The following is a 14,941-nucleotide window of genomic DNA, read 5'->3' as shown; positions in this document are numbered from 1 at the left end:
TACACAATGCATCAATGTAGTTGATGGCTGCTGATTCAGTGTTGTTCCATGGGTACTAAGGCATAACGAACAATGGAGTTCACCACATCATAGCAATGTTTCATGTGATCACTCCCCCCAGTTTCCTGTCCTATTTTACTTTTTTTTTAATCCCATTTCTGCACTTTTGTATCTGTGGATGTATTGACTGATGATTCTAAGCTCAATGGAGGTTATCACATGAGTGTGTGTGTGTGTGTGTGTGTGTGGTGTGTGTGTGTGTGTGTGTGTGTGTGTGTGTGTGTGTGTGTGTGGGTGTGTTGTGTGTGTGTGGTGTGTGTGTGTCTGTCATCCAAATGCCTTGTTATTATTTAGGGCTATCTCTTTATAGAGGGTGTGTTGTATAACGGCTTGGCTATGTGTCTTAAATCTGCTGCTAGCACATGGAAGCATTTTTTCCCAGCACTTGCACAGATTATGGGATTATGTGGAGATTGTAAAAGGATCTGTTTTCAAACTCTTTTAGTTAGTGCGGAGCCCGAATTTCAATCGTTAGGTATGTATTCAAATCTAAATTCAGTATTCAAATGCTCAGGTTCTTTTTAGGAAAAGATATCCATAAATTAGTTTTTATCCAAGTGCGTTAGTGACGTCTTCTGGCCAGCCCTATACAGTTTTACAACGCAAGTAAAATGAACCTTTGTGCAACCTTGTTGTTTTTTGCAAGAAATCCATCCATTTTAACACACTAATTGAGTCATTAAATGAGTCAGAAACTTACATTTACTGTTGATTTGTTGCATATGAATCTGCAACAAACTTTTGTATTGGCCAAAGTAGGAAATATTCAAATATTTATAAATTCAGGCCTAGGCTATATATAGTTTCTATATAGTTATGTTAACAAAAATGTTAAACCGTTGACGACAATATTACCCGATGTTGTGTTACGAGGAATGGTGTTTAGATTAAGTATGTCTTGAATGCAGTACGTTTGGATTTTGCTATTTGGGAATGTCTTGGTAGCTTGTGACGGGTCAGTTTTGGAGGTGTCAGAGGGGGAAGAGCAGAAGGAAGAGGTTGTGGAGGTCGGGGGTTGTGTGTGTGTGTGGGTGGTGTGGGGGTGATGGTGGGGTGGGGGTGGATAATGCCCTAGCCCCAGCTGGGAACCAAATGGGATTCAATGGGTAGATTCCTGCGATTCCAGCTAGTGAAGTATGTTGGGAACAATGCATGGGTGGAATGTGTGGTATGGTTGCATGACTAAAGGACCATGCCCGAGGTCTAAGGGGAGAGTTTGTTACCTACTGGCTACAGTGGACAACGTGGGTACTGCATTCCTGGCCCAAACCCAAGAGAAATACACTGGTTGACTGCAGCTCAAGGAAACATCTTGAACAAAAACAAGGTATCCAAGTCACTCAGTAAATGCAGATGAATGCATACCAGATTCAGAATAAATTTCCCATCAGTTTGAATTAATAGGGGGCCATGTATTGAGGTCAGGCCTAAAAAAAAAAAAATGTGGTTCCTGTTTGTTGTCAGTTGAGGTCATGGGTAGGGAATTTATTTTATTTTTTCCAGCGGCAGCGAATGATAGGTAGGTTGTTTTCATTTAAAAACGAGAAAATACGCTCATCCGGTTTGTACAGAATGAAGAATGCTGCAAGAAAACGTAATTATAGTTTGCAAATTTTTATTTATAATTTTTTTTCAAGCTCATACAATAATTTGGGTCGCACATAAATTGACTCGGTCGGAAACCGGAACCAAACCAAAAAAAAATGTAGGCCTCAATCAGTACGTCCTTGCTTGGAAACGGGGTCTTTTCAAACGCATGCAGTGGACATACCAAGGTACAGGCTTTGCCTCGCCCCCTGCCAACCATCGGAAAACCTCTGCTCTGCGAAAGGTCAGCGTGGTGGTCATTTGGGACCATGTATTTTTATAACAATGCCACGTGTTTTGTTCGTGTTTTTGTGCTGGCCTTAATGGGCCTAGGGCTATTTTAGAAGTAGGGCAGGGCAGGATGGTATTTAACAGGAATGGCTTTTTACAGGATATCGATATAGAGATCAATTTAATCGAATTATACTGTATAAGGTGTCGTGAATGATAATCAATGGAGAGCTTGAATGATTACTGACGATTACTTACTATTTTTATTGTGTTGCAATGCAATTTTTACGGTGCCATTATTAAAATTACATTTTCTTTCATTCATGTGTGATTAAAATGAATGAGCCTTGCCTCCAGTAGGGGACTGCTCCAGAGGGTTGGAGCCCTGACAAAAAATACTTGAATGTCTCCATTAGTGTTCAGTCCACGGCAGACTGATATCCGAGCCCTGCCAGGGGATGTAAGGCCATGACTTCATATGGGATAGATGATGTGGGATATCCCGTGTCCTAACACACATATATTAAAATCAATTGTACAAAGGACAATCAGTGCAGATGAGGTATTACAGGGATTGTTTGGATTCTAGCCAAACAAGTGTGCTTCATTTTGAACAGCAGGTAGGGGAAAACCTCCTGTAAACTCCGGAGGCAGTTTAGCAGGGTTACAGTGGTCAAGGGGAGGTGAGAAACAAAGGTATAGCTTCAGAAACCAGCAGCGGAGATCAAATACTGATGAAAAGCCATATTTATTATACAATACAAATATAACCTAATCTGTTCATTTATTAAAACTAGGGTAGACCATTTTTTTTAAGATGCCAGATGTTTCCCCTATTTGTGTCATATTTGTTGAAATTCTGTATACATCCCGACGGCAATTGATAAATCTAAATCTCTGTCAAAAAAGGGAAAACATATGCTATCTGTAGCTGTCAAGCCTGTAATAATCCTGTCCTATCTTTTAATTCGCCCTAAATGAAAAGATTGGATGGCTTTCCTGTCTACCCACGAGCCCTGCCTGTGAACTCATCGGGCAAGACCGGAGTCTTCCTCGGGGCTAGGCAGAACTATTGCTAAAGCTAGCGAGCGTCTCACCTGTTTGGGGGGGAGTGGTTTGAAGAGAGGCCTGAAGTGATGGGATTGCGTGTGGTTAAAAATCGATATACCTCTGGCTGGTTTCTCCAAATTCTCTCCCCTAGCATTTATGTATTGAGAGAGAGCAAATAACTATTAGTGAATCAGTTTGAGTGCAAACAAAACCCTACCGGTAAGTAGGAGGCCTGTGTAACTAATATTTTCAACCGCTACTTGTAAGGTCACCAACAAAACAGACTTTGCAAGAAATGAATAAATTGTTGGTATCTTGAGCCTCCCAGGCATTCTGTCCGGAAGCAGATCCATCGGTGTTACACTCAACTACCCCCGCTTAACCGACGCCAACGTACCGATCAGCCAGACAGCCATCCTCCTCCTCTCCTCTTGCTTTCTTTCTCTCTTGCTTTCTCCTTCTCATCTTCCCGCCAGAGTTGGGCTTCCCTAGCCTCGCCGATTAGAGCTAATTAAGTTGAGATGGGCCTCCAAAACAAAGCAGGATGGTGGGTGAAAGGAGGGAAGGAAAGGGCCTACATTGTACTGGAGCTGCTCAGCCAAGAAGGAATAATTTCCCCCCTATTAGAATCTGGTTAGGGTCACAAGTGCATGGAGAGAAAGGAGGCAATGAGAGGGGCGGCGCAGAGGGGACCAGCACTAAGGGGAGCAGGAGAAATGTAGGCCCATAGGTAGGTACCACCCGTCAACACAGAGCGTAAGGCCCAGCCCACTGCAGGCTGCTGCACTGTAATGGTCCACCTAAGTGCATTATACTCATTTCTATGACGGAATGTGTCAAAAGAGAAAGGAAGAATTTAAATAGTCTGACCATTTTTGCTGTCCAGTACTTGCTATTGTTGTTGCTCCCTTTTTTTATAATCCACAGCTGTAGCTTTAAGCGGTTACTTCTGGAAAAGAGCTTTGCTTTTTACAAAATCGGTCAAGATTAAAGTGTAATTCCTTTTAAATTCATTGTTCATGCCCGTCACTGGACTAGCCTGAAACAAAAGTCAGAGCAGTGTGGATTTCCCTCTTCCAGTAAAATAATGTAACACCATAGGAATTTTGATCTGCTGATGAATATGAATATCGACCAACATGCCTGCAGTGGTGCTGTGTGCAATTTTACGGTTCCATCATAAAGTTATATTTTATTTTTAGTGGTGGTGAACAGCTACTTCATAAAAACAATAGATGGCAATAAAGCAAACATTTATCTTCTGAAGTGTACTTTAAACTTAAAGTATTTCCCCCTGGCAGCAGGAATGGTGCAAAAGACGAAAGACTACTGGCACCATTTCTGCTGCATGGTCTGACGGTAATGTCCCATGATTAGACCATGTCAAGCCCCCCATCTTTACAAATACTGATAATCAGTTGCTCAAAATCTTTAATTTCATATTGATAAGAGAGACCAGGTATTGAGTCATTAGAAATGAAGAATACACATGATTCTTTACCACTTGGTTGACAAATATAGCTGGTTCGATGTGTATGCTAGTCTCTAGGATCAATAGTGCCATGAAAAAACCTCTGCGTTAAACCAATCTTTTGTTCCGGGATATAATGGCTGTTTGACAGGGAGCTGGGGGTCAAATCACAAGGAGGTTTGTGGGTGATGGTGAGGGTGCTTAGTGTTTGCTTGGTGCATTCAATTCCTCTGGATGTCCTCTGCTGGCTTTCCTGAAATAGGGATGGAGGAATGGGATTAGCTCTATGATGGCATTGTGTTGACCTAGATCCTTTGCCTCCAAAAGGTTTAAATTAAATGTGTACATCACAGAATACCATAAAATACCAAAAATAAAAAGCTATTAATACACCTACTGTGAGTTAGTAGGAAATCTCTCTGTTGACTTTTGAGGGCTTTGTGGTGGCTTGTTGCTTGTGGCGCCTTATTGATGTCCAAAAAGCTTCAGCTTGTGGTAGGGATGCAAACAATTAATCGATTATCGATTAATTGTCGATAAGAGATTACTCGATTAAAATAAATTACTTGCAATTAATCGCATTTTTAACCCGTAATTCCCCAACCGTCCACGTGAGGGCGCGCTTGACGCCAGACGTACTTGACGCACACGCGGGAACACAAGCGGGATCACAAGCGAAGCAGAACAAGACAAACGAAAAGCGGGACACTACTAGCTGTGTTCGAAATCGTTCCCTATCATGGATGTAGTGCACTAAATAGGGTGCACGCCATTTTCTAGGGTGTTCGAATTCTCAGTGGTCCACTATATAGGGCACTATATAGTGGACTTAAAATAGGGTACATGTTCCCTACATGTTACTCCCGTATACCACAATGCAATGCGGTTGTATTTTTCCAGGGGAGAAGAAGAAGCCGAATAACCGCGAAAACGAATACATTTAATGATGGAGTCTCCGGCTTTCGTTTATAAATGTCAACAATTTATTTGGGATTTAACATAGAATATTAAACATTCAAAATTAATTAAACAAGGAGATGTAACATTCAACATCAATACAACCTCCAGCTTTCGTCGTGAGTGCCCGGTTTGTTTACTTGATGTGGGCGCATCTGTCTGCGTCACACAAATACCCGGCGCATTTACTGACGCAAATGTTCAGCGTAGTGTCCGAATTCTCGTTCCCTATTCCCTATATAGTGCACTATATCATGTACACTATAGGGAATAGGGAACGAGTGTATAGGGAATGATTTCGAACACAGCTAGTGACACGATGAAGAGGGCAAAACGGAGTGCAGTATGGAGCCACTTTAAGTTGGTTAATGACGACAAAGACGTCAAATGCACAATATGTGGAAGTATCTTGACAAATGTACTTATTGTAAGTCGCTTTGGATAAAAGCGTCTGCTAAATGCCCTAAATGTAAATGTATTTTAAAGTACAACAACTAACAACTTTGTTGAATTACCACCTAAATGTGTCACATTCAGAAGGAAATTCAGCTTCTCAGAAGAATTGCCGCTTATCAATTAATCGATCATCGATCGATAAGATGAAACAACTATCGATTAATGAATTACTCGATAATTTGCATCCCTAGCTTGTGGCATACACAGAGCACCTATTCCCAATCAATGGACTGGCATGAAATGGCTGCCGTGTGGGATCCACTGCAACGGGCTTACTGATGGAGTTTATTATGGCCGTGCAGAAGGGGGCGGACGGTGTTTTCAAGGGGTGCAGGTGCTCCCTTCACCACTAGATGAATAGCATTCCCCCCCCCTGTTTCTCCTACTCACACCCTACCCCCACACCCTACTGCTTCAGCCTCTACATCGTGTGTGTGTGTTGTGTGGTGTGTGTGTGTGTGTGTGTGTGTGTGTGTGTGTGTGTGTGTGTGTGGTGTGTTTGTGTGTGTGTGTGTGTGTGTGTGTGTGTGTGTGTGGTGTGTGTGTGTGTGTTGGAGAAAAAGACTGATGTAGAAAACCTCCCTGGTCGAAAAGGGAAGCTTCTAGCAGAGTGGGATCCTCTATAGAGCCAAACGGAGGGGACACGGACAGACCGGGGGATGGAGAGAGCGAGGGGTGTGGTGTCGGCGTGGGGGGGATGGGGGATGGACACATGATAGGGCACCAGATGTCCAGGCCAGCCGGCTGCCTTGTAAAAAGCTTTGATTGAGGAGGGCCTGACGTCTCGTCAAGGATCTGTTTCCTCGCCAGCCCAGCCCAGTGGGCTCGTATTGTTGTTGGCCAAAGTAGTAGCATGGCTCTTCCCTTCCTCTGCCATCCTTTACTTCCCCTCATTAACAGCTGCCGCAGTACGCGGCATACATTTGCAAAATATATTTGTATGTATTTTTTATCTGTTTAGTTGGTACAGGTCAATGCATAAAGGGCGCTGACATGATCCAACCATAACCCGTGCTGAGCAGAAAACACGGAACCTACGTTTTGAGTCGATTGATTGCAAGTTTTGACTTCTTGAATTCTATGTGATCTCTTAGGAGTCTTCCGCATCTCCTTGCTTTTTTCAACAGTGGCTAATCTCTCTTTCTGTTTGACACACACACACACTCACTCACTCACTCTCATTTTTTTTTTCCGATTGGTCATGGGGCTGCAGTGACCCATGAGGACTATGATGAGAGAAACGGGGGATGACAGAGACTCGAAGCCTATTGGCAGAGAGAGCCACCTGTTGTTTTTCCTTTGAGTGTGTTCCTTTTGTTTGTAAGCCCTACAAATGGCAGTACTGGGTTGTAGGAGCCTCTCTGTGTACTCTGTGGTGTGCATGAGAATGAGATCACATACACATGTCAGATATATATACAATGCTAAGCATGTATCATCTGTCTTACTCCCAGATATGCATTAACCTCACGTGTTTGTGTTCATAGGTACCACCTATGAACTTCGATGTTGCATATGAATAAGCAATCAATCTATAAAAAAGTAATGTTATGGAAACGCGTACCCAGAAGTATTCTCGCCATATGGAACAACATACTGGAACATGATGCACATCCGGATGTCTACATTTTAGGACAATGTTATTGCGGAAGGACATTTCATGCTAGCTATGGCGTGATTGACCCTTTTTCTATGAAATATCCCTCTAGATAGATTATATGGTAGTCGTTGACACAAGCAGGTGTTGGAAAAAGAAGGCTACATTGCAGGTCACATCATTTAATGGCAGTGTTCAGACGAACTGAGCTACCTGCTCAGTATGGGCTATCTAAGCTAATGAGCGTCATTAAAGTATCACAAGGGAGCTCTGTTCCACAGCCCAGTATATCAGTTGGGCTATTACCCTATTGCTTCATCCTGAGTAGAGAACCCTGTGGCTCAGAACACGTACACGTTGTAAAGAAAACGTTTAGCGGTAAGTGTACACTCGATATTCACCGTGACCCATTGTTGTCTTGACCTAATGACGCATGCATCACTGGTCACCTCTGCCTTCCGTCCATCTCATCTGCCTTGCCTCATCTCTTTCTCCCGCTTTCTGAAAACCTACTCTCCTAGATCATACACACACAACCATCAATTCATTCATCTGAGAACGTGTTGCTTAGAGGAGCAGAAAATGTTGGAGGTGTGGTGAAGGGGCAACCAATGTTTCATATTCTAAAATGAATGTTGATGGGGTGGTCGTTTCCAAATACCTCCCTAAATTTGAGAGACTTGTTCGGCCCTTAAAGCATCTGCCACCTGCATTCCATCGTCCACCCCAGGACTAGCAGTGATCGACCGGGCGCGAGTTCACAAGCTTAAATTATGATTGCATTCAGTGACAGAATCCAATCTTTCAAGAATTCCTTAGGCAGTTCATACATCCTTGTCCTAATCTAGACTAGGGATGGGCCCTGAGTCCTGAGATGATTCCTCGATTTGGAAATCAGTAATTGCAGTTATGTAACTGTCAAACATCACTATCTAAGGTTACATGCAGAATGGCACCCAGGCATAAGAGTGATGTATGAAAGTATCACGACAAAATAAACTACTGAATGTGCCGTGCAAGCTAGTGTGCAACGTTAAACCTATCATAGAACCCCTAGTTAGGTGCTTAACCATTTGCGCATTAAGCAAAAACAGAAAACGGTGGAAACAGTTAACGGGCAGTCTTGCATCACCTCATTTTTTCTAGCAGCGTGAGAAACACGCCGCTGTAATTCCACTAGTTCAGAGAAGATTAGCAAGCTCATCACGAAAACAGTGACTGGAGAGAGGCTCCCGCTAAGCTTTGTGTAAGGAGACGGCTTCCGTTGGCGGAGGCCGTTTGCTTAGCAGAAGATTATGGCGACGAGCAAGAACCGCGATGGTGATGAAGATGTATGAGGAAAGCACGGTGTGCTGTGATGCACAGTAAGGTAGGCGTACCCTAACGCCTTCCCCCGTCTTCGCTTCGCTATTCATTTTGGACCCTATTGTCATTGTTTGATGTATTTGGGGAGTACTTGGGTAATAATAATTGAATGGAGTACTCACTCACATATAGAAATGCCCATCCCTTATCTAGACAAGTGTGTCCAGCTTGCCCATCCTTTTGTCCAGGTTCTGTCCAACACATCTCTCAAAGGATGTGATCAGACTCGCCTACTTGAACACGTGTCTTGTCTTTCTGAACCCAATCCTACCTACCTGCCCTGTATGTTCGCTCTTCGATAAACTCTATTTTGGTAAAGAATCCAAAACCTCGATAAGTAGGCAATTCTACTTTAATTACTAGAACATACCCCTCATCTCATCAATATGTGCACTACAGTGAACTCGAAACAACCAATATCGGTAATCGATTGTTGATGAACATTGATCCCCAAAAGCCCAATTCAATATGCCCAATTAAAACATGCATTCTGAACATGTATTCCTTATGACCCATCCTCCAAATAAAACTTTGGTGCAGCTATTCCCAATTCCCCTTCAATTTTGTTGCTTTTGAACAGAACATGCTGCACAATCTAGATTTAAATGTTGGTATTAACCGTATGCTTAAATTGTAAAAATCCCCCTAATTCTATTAGGGAATTTATATTTTAAGAGGGATTTAACTCCCTTTGCAACCCTGGGCGCACAAATCCTTTGATATTATGAAATTATAAAAATGCTTTGAAGGCACACTGGTCCTGATAAGTGCATCTCTAAAGAATTGTCCAATCGAATTGTAAGAGATTCGAGAATTCACAACACCTCAAATGTTGACTAGTTCTACTCCGTACACGCTTAGGCCCATTCCCATTTCACCCCTTACCTCTTCCCCTTACCCCTCCCCCTTGTTTGGAAGGGGTAAGGGGGAAGGGGTAGGGGGAAGGGGTAGAACTGGGATTGGGCCTTACTCTCGGATCCAGAACCACCTCCAGTACTCCAGATAAAAAGCCAGCTCGGAGATAGGGACGCTGTGGGCTGCGGTAATCAGACCTCGTCTCCAGGCCTGGGCATGAGTCTGCCAGACTGCCAGCCAGCCTGCATGGGGAATTGAAAATTATTTTAGCAAAGATTATCTCACCCACGCTGCTGGGAAACTGCTTATTCAATTGTGTATTTGATGGGTATCGCGCTACAAAAAGGCTTCATAAAAGAGTTAATGTTTGTGTTAATGGTAATTTATTTATTTTCAAATGCATTTTGTTAAAATGATCATTAAAACTTAACGGCAAAGTAAAAAAGTTAATTGTTTTCTTCTGTATGTTTATGCAGTTGCTATTTCACACATCTCAAGTGTCATAGAAGGACTAGGGCCTGTGTTACATACTTTATTAAGGTGAGTTAATTATGTTTGCTTGATTGATTAATACTACTCACTGCCAGCATTGACTTACACAGGATAAAAAGCTGCTTGTGTGTCAAATGCCACCAAAATGAAGATTGAAGAACGTATTTAAGTTGGTTGGCTATCTAACATTAGCACTACAGAACACTTGCAGTAATAGATTTATTATATTATCAATAATTTATAATGTCAAATCATTGATTCAGCTTTTTTAGCATGCATGTGGGTGCATCCATTAGGCCTAACCCTAAAAATGGACATAAGAGCTATTATACACAAAGGATAACAACATTGATATCTGTCGGCCTACTGATTAATGTCTATCATTAACTCAATGCCTTTTGTTTTGCTGCACCATCTTTACCATTGCTACATGGGGGCTTGCCATCATTTGGCTTGGCTGGCTGAAATCTGTGAGTGGAAAACGAAACACTGTTGTTTAAGCTAGGCCTGCACACTCCACAAAGGTAAAAAGAAGCCTGTTTTGTGACATGACCGGCAGACACATTATTTTCACTTAACGTTTGATTAACGTTACCTGCTAACCCAAAACTGCCAGTCACTATTAAAAGGCAGTTTGAGTTATTTAAATCTTGTCCAATGTTTTTAAAACCTTTTGTGGGTTTAACTCTGGATTTGGAACAAGGTCAATCCATAATGCTTCCATGTTACCCACTATTCATCAAAAATAAGCTGTTTTAGGGTTTGGGTTTTTCTTTAATACAGTTCTGTCAACGGCCTCTTGACAGACTGGGGGCAGCTGTAATCTGAGTGGAATGCTTGTCTTCCGTGAGCTGCCGTCCTGGGACGCAGTACCCAGGAACAGCAGTTGTTCCAACGCAGTACCCGGGAACAGCAGTTGTTCCACGAGCCCCAGCACTTTATTTTGACGCATGTCAATACCAGGTCTGCAGATGTACATTCTACTAGTGCAGCCCCTAAAGCATAAGGCCCAGATATGAAGCCTATGGAACATTAGATTTTCTTATGGGATTTACTTTGGTGTGTGTGTTGTGTGTGTGTGTGTTGTGTGTGTGTGTGTGTGGTGTGTGGTGTGGTGTGTGTGTGTGTGTGTGTGTGTGTGTGTGTGTGTGTGTGTGTGTGTGTGTGTGTGTGTGTGTGTGTGTCCCACACACGGCTCTGCCAAAAGAAGACCACAGAGTTGGCTGCTGATGCTGACTGCGATTAGCCTCAGCTGTACCAGTTATGTCAGGAGAGGCTTTATGAGACGACGTGTTGGCATTTCTTCATTATTATTTTTTTACACCCCTGTGACGAGAAAGGAGCAGAGCCCGGCGAGGCTCTCTATGTGAGGCAGTTATCCAGATGAAGAACAGTTTTTTTTTTTTTATACCGATGAAAGAATTCGCTGGTGGTGTTGGGCTCAGAGGAAGAACGCAGAAACAAATGTAGGGACATCTGCTGCTGTTTGATCCGCCTCTCCCCTGGACGATCCCACACCCTGCCTGGCCTGCAGCTGTGTGCGGTGCAACCACATATTTTAAACCACTAATTGATTATGGGTTGATCATCTGACTGTGTATAAAATGAGTCGAAATGTAGTTGTTGTTTTTTGGGCATGAATCCAATCCAAGTATTTAATGTAGTTGTTTTTGATTTCCAAATCAATTTGTAATTCAAGTTTGATAAAGTTAGTGACAATAACAATGAAACAAACACGTAAGATAACCTTTTGTACTGTGGGGATAACTGCCTATTTACCACTAATTGGTGGGTTGGTAAGACTCGGGCCAGGATGCTGACAGGTGGGGGATCATTTCACCAATTTCATCCAAGCCTACATTTCCTTGCCAATTGAAAATGAGGGTTTTACGATTTTTTCCGTCTAAAAATACCCCTTCAGTCATTTTCTACAGATCTACCAACAAACAACCCTGGGGGGTTTTTTTTTTCCATTCAGTTAGGAAGTAAGTTTACCATTCTAATTAGCCATGTTGAAGCACAAAGCTTTAACCATCTGCTTACTCCCAAAGAACCCCGGGGAACACAAACAGGCTTGGCCCTAATTGGCTCTAGCACTTTGGACAAGAGATGCTCAAGATGCATCCGTTGTATCCACAAATGAAAAAACCTGCCTCTGTTTGAAGTGTATGCTAGGCATGAGTCCTAAGCTTGTGAAGTGTTGTTATTGTATAGACAGACGGGGGGCCTGTGTAGTATTGCATCATAAACACATGTCCACCACCTTTACTGTCTGTCTACTATGCGGATGTAATGCAATCATGTTTTCATCCGTCTGCTTTCAGGCACTCACTCTCGCATACTAGGGAATACACACACACACACACACACACACACACACACACACACACACACACACACACACACACACACACACACACACACACACACACACACACACACACACACACACACACACACACACACACACACACCACACACACACACACACCCACACACACACACACCGCTCCCCCCCCCAGAACCAAACCCAATCTTCCCTGCACTCTCCCTGTACCCCACAGGGGGCCGGCCCTACCCTTATGCGCCGAGCACTCTGCCAGAGAGAGGAGAACATTTCCCGGGCTAGATAATGTACAATCCAACCCTGCTTAATAATTTCTCTTTTCTCCTTCTCATCATGCTAGTTATATTATTAGCTAGCACTTTTGAACCTCATGGACATTGGCTCCAATGTGTCGACGCTTGGTTTTCAATGCTCTATGATTGGCCTAAGATGGTACCAGGTGATGTCATGCGATGTCTGCTTTTGGTGCCGTCTAGGGCTGGAAACTCTATTGATTTCATATCACTTATCACAATATGAGGGAGTGCAATTTCCAAATCGTGAAAGATACTGTTTCTTCAGTTGCATTATTATCGAATGTGATTTTGAAACAACTCCTGTCCTGATATGAATACTAACACAGTGTACCGTTTGCTCCTCATTAATTGATAACTTTTACACGTTTCCCCATACTTGAATGCAGAATTTGAGACCCTGCTGTGCTGGGTGGGGTAGCACAATGTCAGTATTAATCAAGCTTGTTTTAACATCATGCAATGAAGCAATTGGGGACTCCAACTGTGCCCATCAAACAATATAAACAGAAAATGTCACTGAAAGGCAACAATGAGCCCACCCGTGTGCTCTTGTCATGAGATGCAATGAGAATACTTGATTTATCATTAATCTGAATTTGCAGCACATGTGCTCCCCATCCTATACAGGATTCTAAAGTAGGGCTTGTCGTACATTTTGTTTTTGAATGAACAATCTGTAATACTAATACTTTAATGGCCTCATTTATAATTAATGTTTAACACTGGTTGAGCTACTGTGTTGATCAATCCAATACAAATCCCCTGTCTACTGTAAAAAGCCACATTCTGCAAAGCTTAGGCTAGGCCCGGATGGGTACTTGCTGCTGCTAGTCTATTTTCCACCAGCCTTCTGCTTTTTAAATTGAGTATTTTTTTGCAGGGCTATAATGTTATAATGTATGGAAATTAGCTTGTTCACTATATAATATGAGTTACGGGTCAAGTCATGTAGCAAAATGTGCCAAAAGTAATAAAGACATCTATCTATCAAAATGAGCAGTATGTCGAATGAAGATCTATATACATAAATGCAGACCTATTGAAGTACACGTTTTAAGTGTTCCCTCATATGCTAAAGTGTGTGTGTGTGTGTGTGTGTGTGTGTTTGTGTTTGTGTTTGTCTTCATACAACATGTGCCCTCGTGCATTGATCATAATGTGTTGACATAACCGAACGCGCACACTCCCGACATAGTCCACTGTCTCATACACAAAACTACTTGCCTGCTCACAAACTTCCAGGCATATTTAGACAGTGCACATCATCCGATGACAGGTGGAGAGAGCTAATCATAAATAAGAGGCTACAATATTCTTAAACCTATAATTCACGTAATATCATACAACAGAAATCTGCAGTTCACTTTTTTACCATATTTTATTGAAGGCGCTGTGGGTAAGATAGATTCACCAGCTCTAATTGGAGTCTGATTAGTCAGTGTTTGTGCTCATCAGGAACAGTGCTAAGGCTCAGGGGTCCAAACCATCCCATCCGCTCCTGTTAAGACTCAATCAGCCACTTAAGAGTGTTATGGTAGGATCACTGGCAGGGCTGAGATTGAGGCTCCGTTAAGCCTCTCACACAATGGACACACAAACGCACCATAAAACCTGCTTTTCACAGGGGGTGAGAGAGGGGGAGACAGATGGCCAGTTAATCAAACCAAACCAACCTGCTGAACGTTACCACACACACACACACACACACACACACACACACACACACACACACACACACACACACACACACACACACACACACACACACACACACACACACACACACACACACACACACACCACACACACACTCTGTTATTTGACCTACCGCATTACCTTTGGCTGTGTCAAGTCCAACCAGCAGTAATGCATGCTGTTATCTGAAATGACCTCATAAATTATTGCCTCATTTATTCAAGTGCTTATTGAAGCAATTTAAATCCTTAATTTCATTCATCTTCTATTATTCAAAATCACCTGTCCAGTAGAATCCTAATTAAACGGTGTACGCTTTGGATTGAAAGTTTTATTGTAACGAGTGTATTTTGAGGTTGAGCATGATCTTGGTGCGGAGCTTTGTTTTGAAGAAAATCATTTTTAACATGGCTCTCACTGTGAACCTCAATGAGATTGTTGTCGGAGTGCTTCTGTTGTGTTACTCTGCATTAACATCACAG

The 14,941-nt window shown here is 42.6% G+C and overlaps 1 pseudogene; it reads right to left on the bottom strand.

Moving 5' to 3' along the window:
• The window catches only part of LOC130392772 (F-box-like/WD repeat-containing protein TBL1XR1), a 16,380-nt pseudogene extending 13,036 nt beyond the window's left edge, over positions 1-3,344 (bottom strand).
• Between the last annotated feature and the right edge of the window lie 11,597 nt (positions 3,345-14,941).

This window comes from Gadus chalcogrammus, chromosome 12, assembly GCF_026213295.1.
Source record: "Gadus chalcogrammus isolate NIFS_2021 chromosome 12, NIFS_Gcha_1.0, whole genome shotgun sequence".
NCBI lineage: Eukaryota > Metazoa > Chordata > Actinopteri > Gadiformes > Gadidae > Gadus > Gadus chalcogrammus.
Note: the sequence above shows the minus strand (reverse complement) of the source record. Positions and strands in the feature narration are given on the sequence as shown.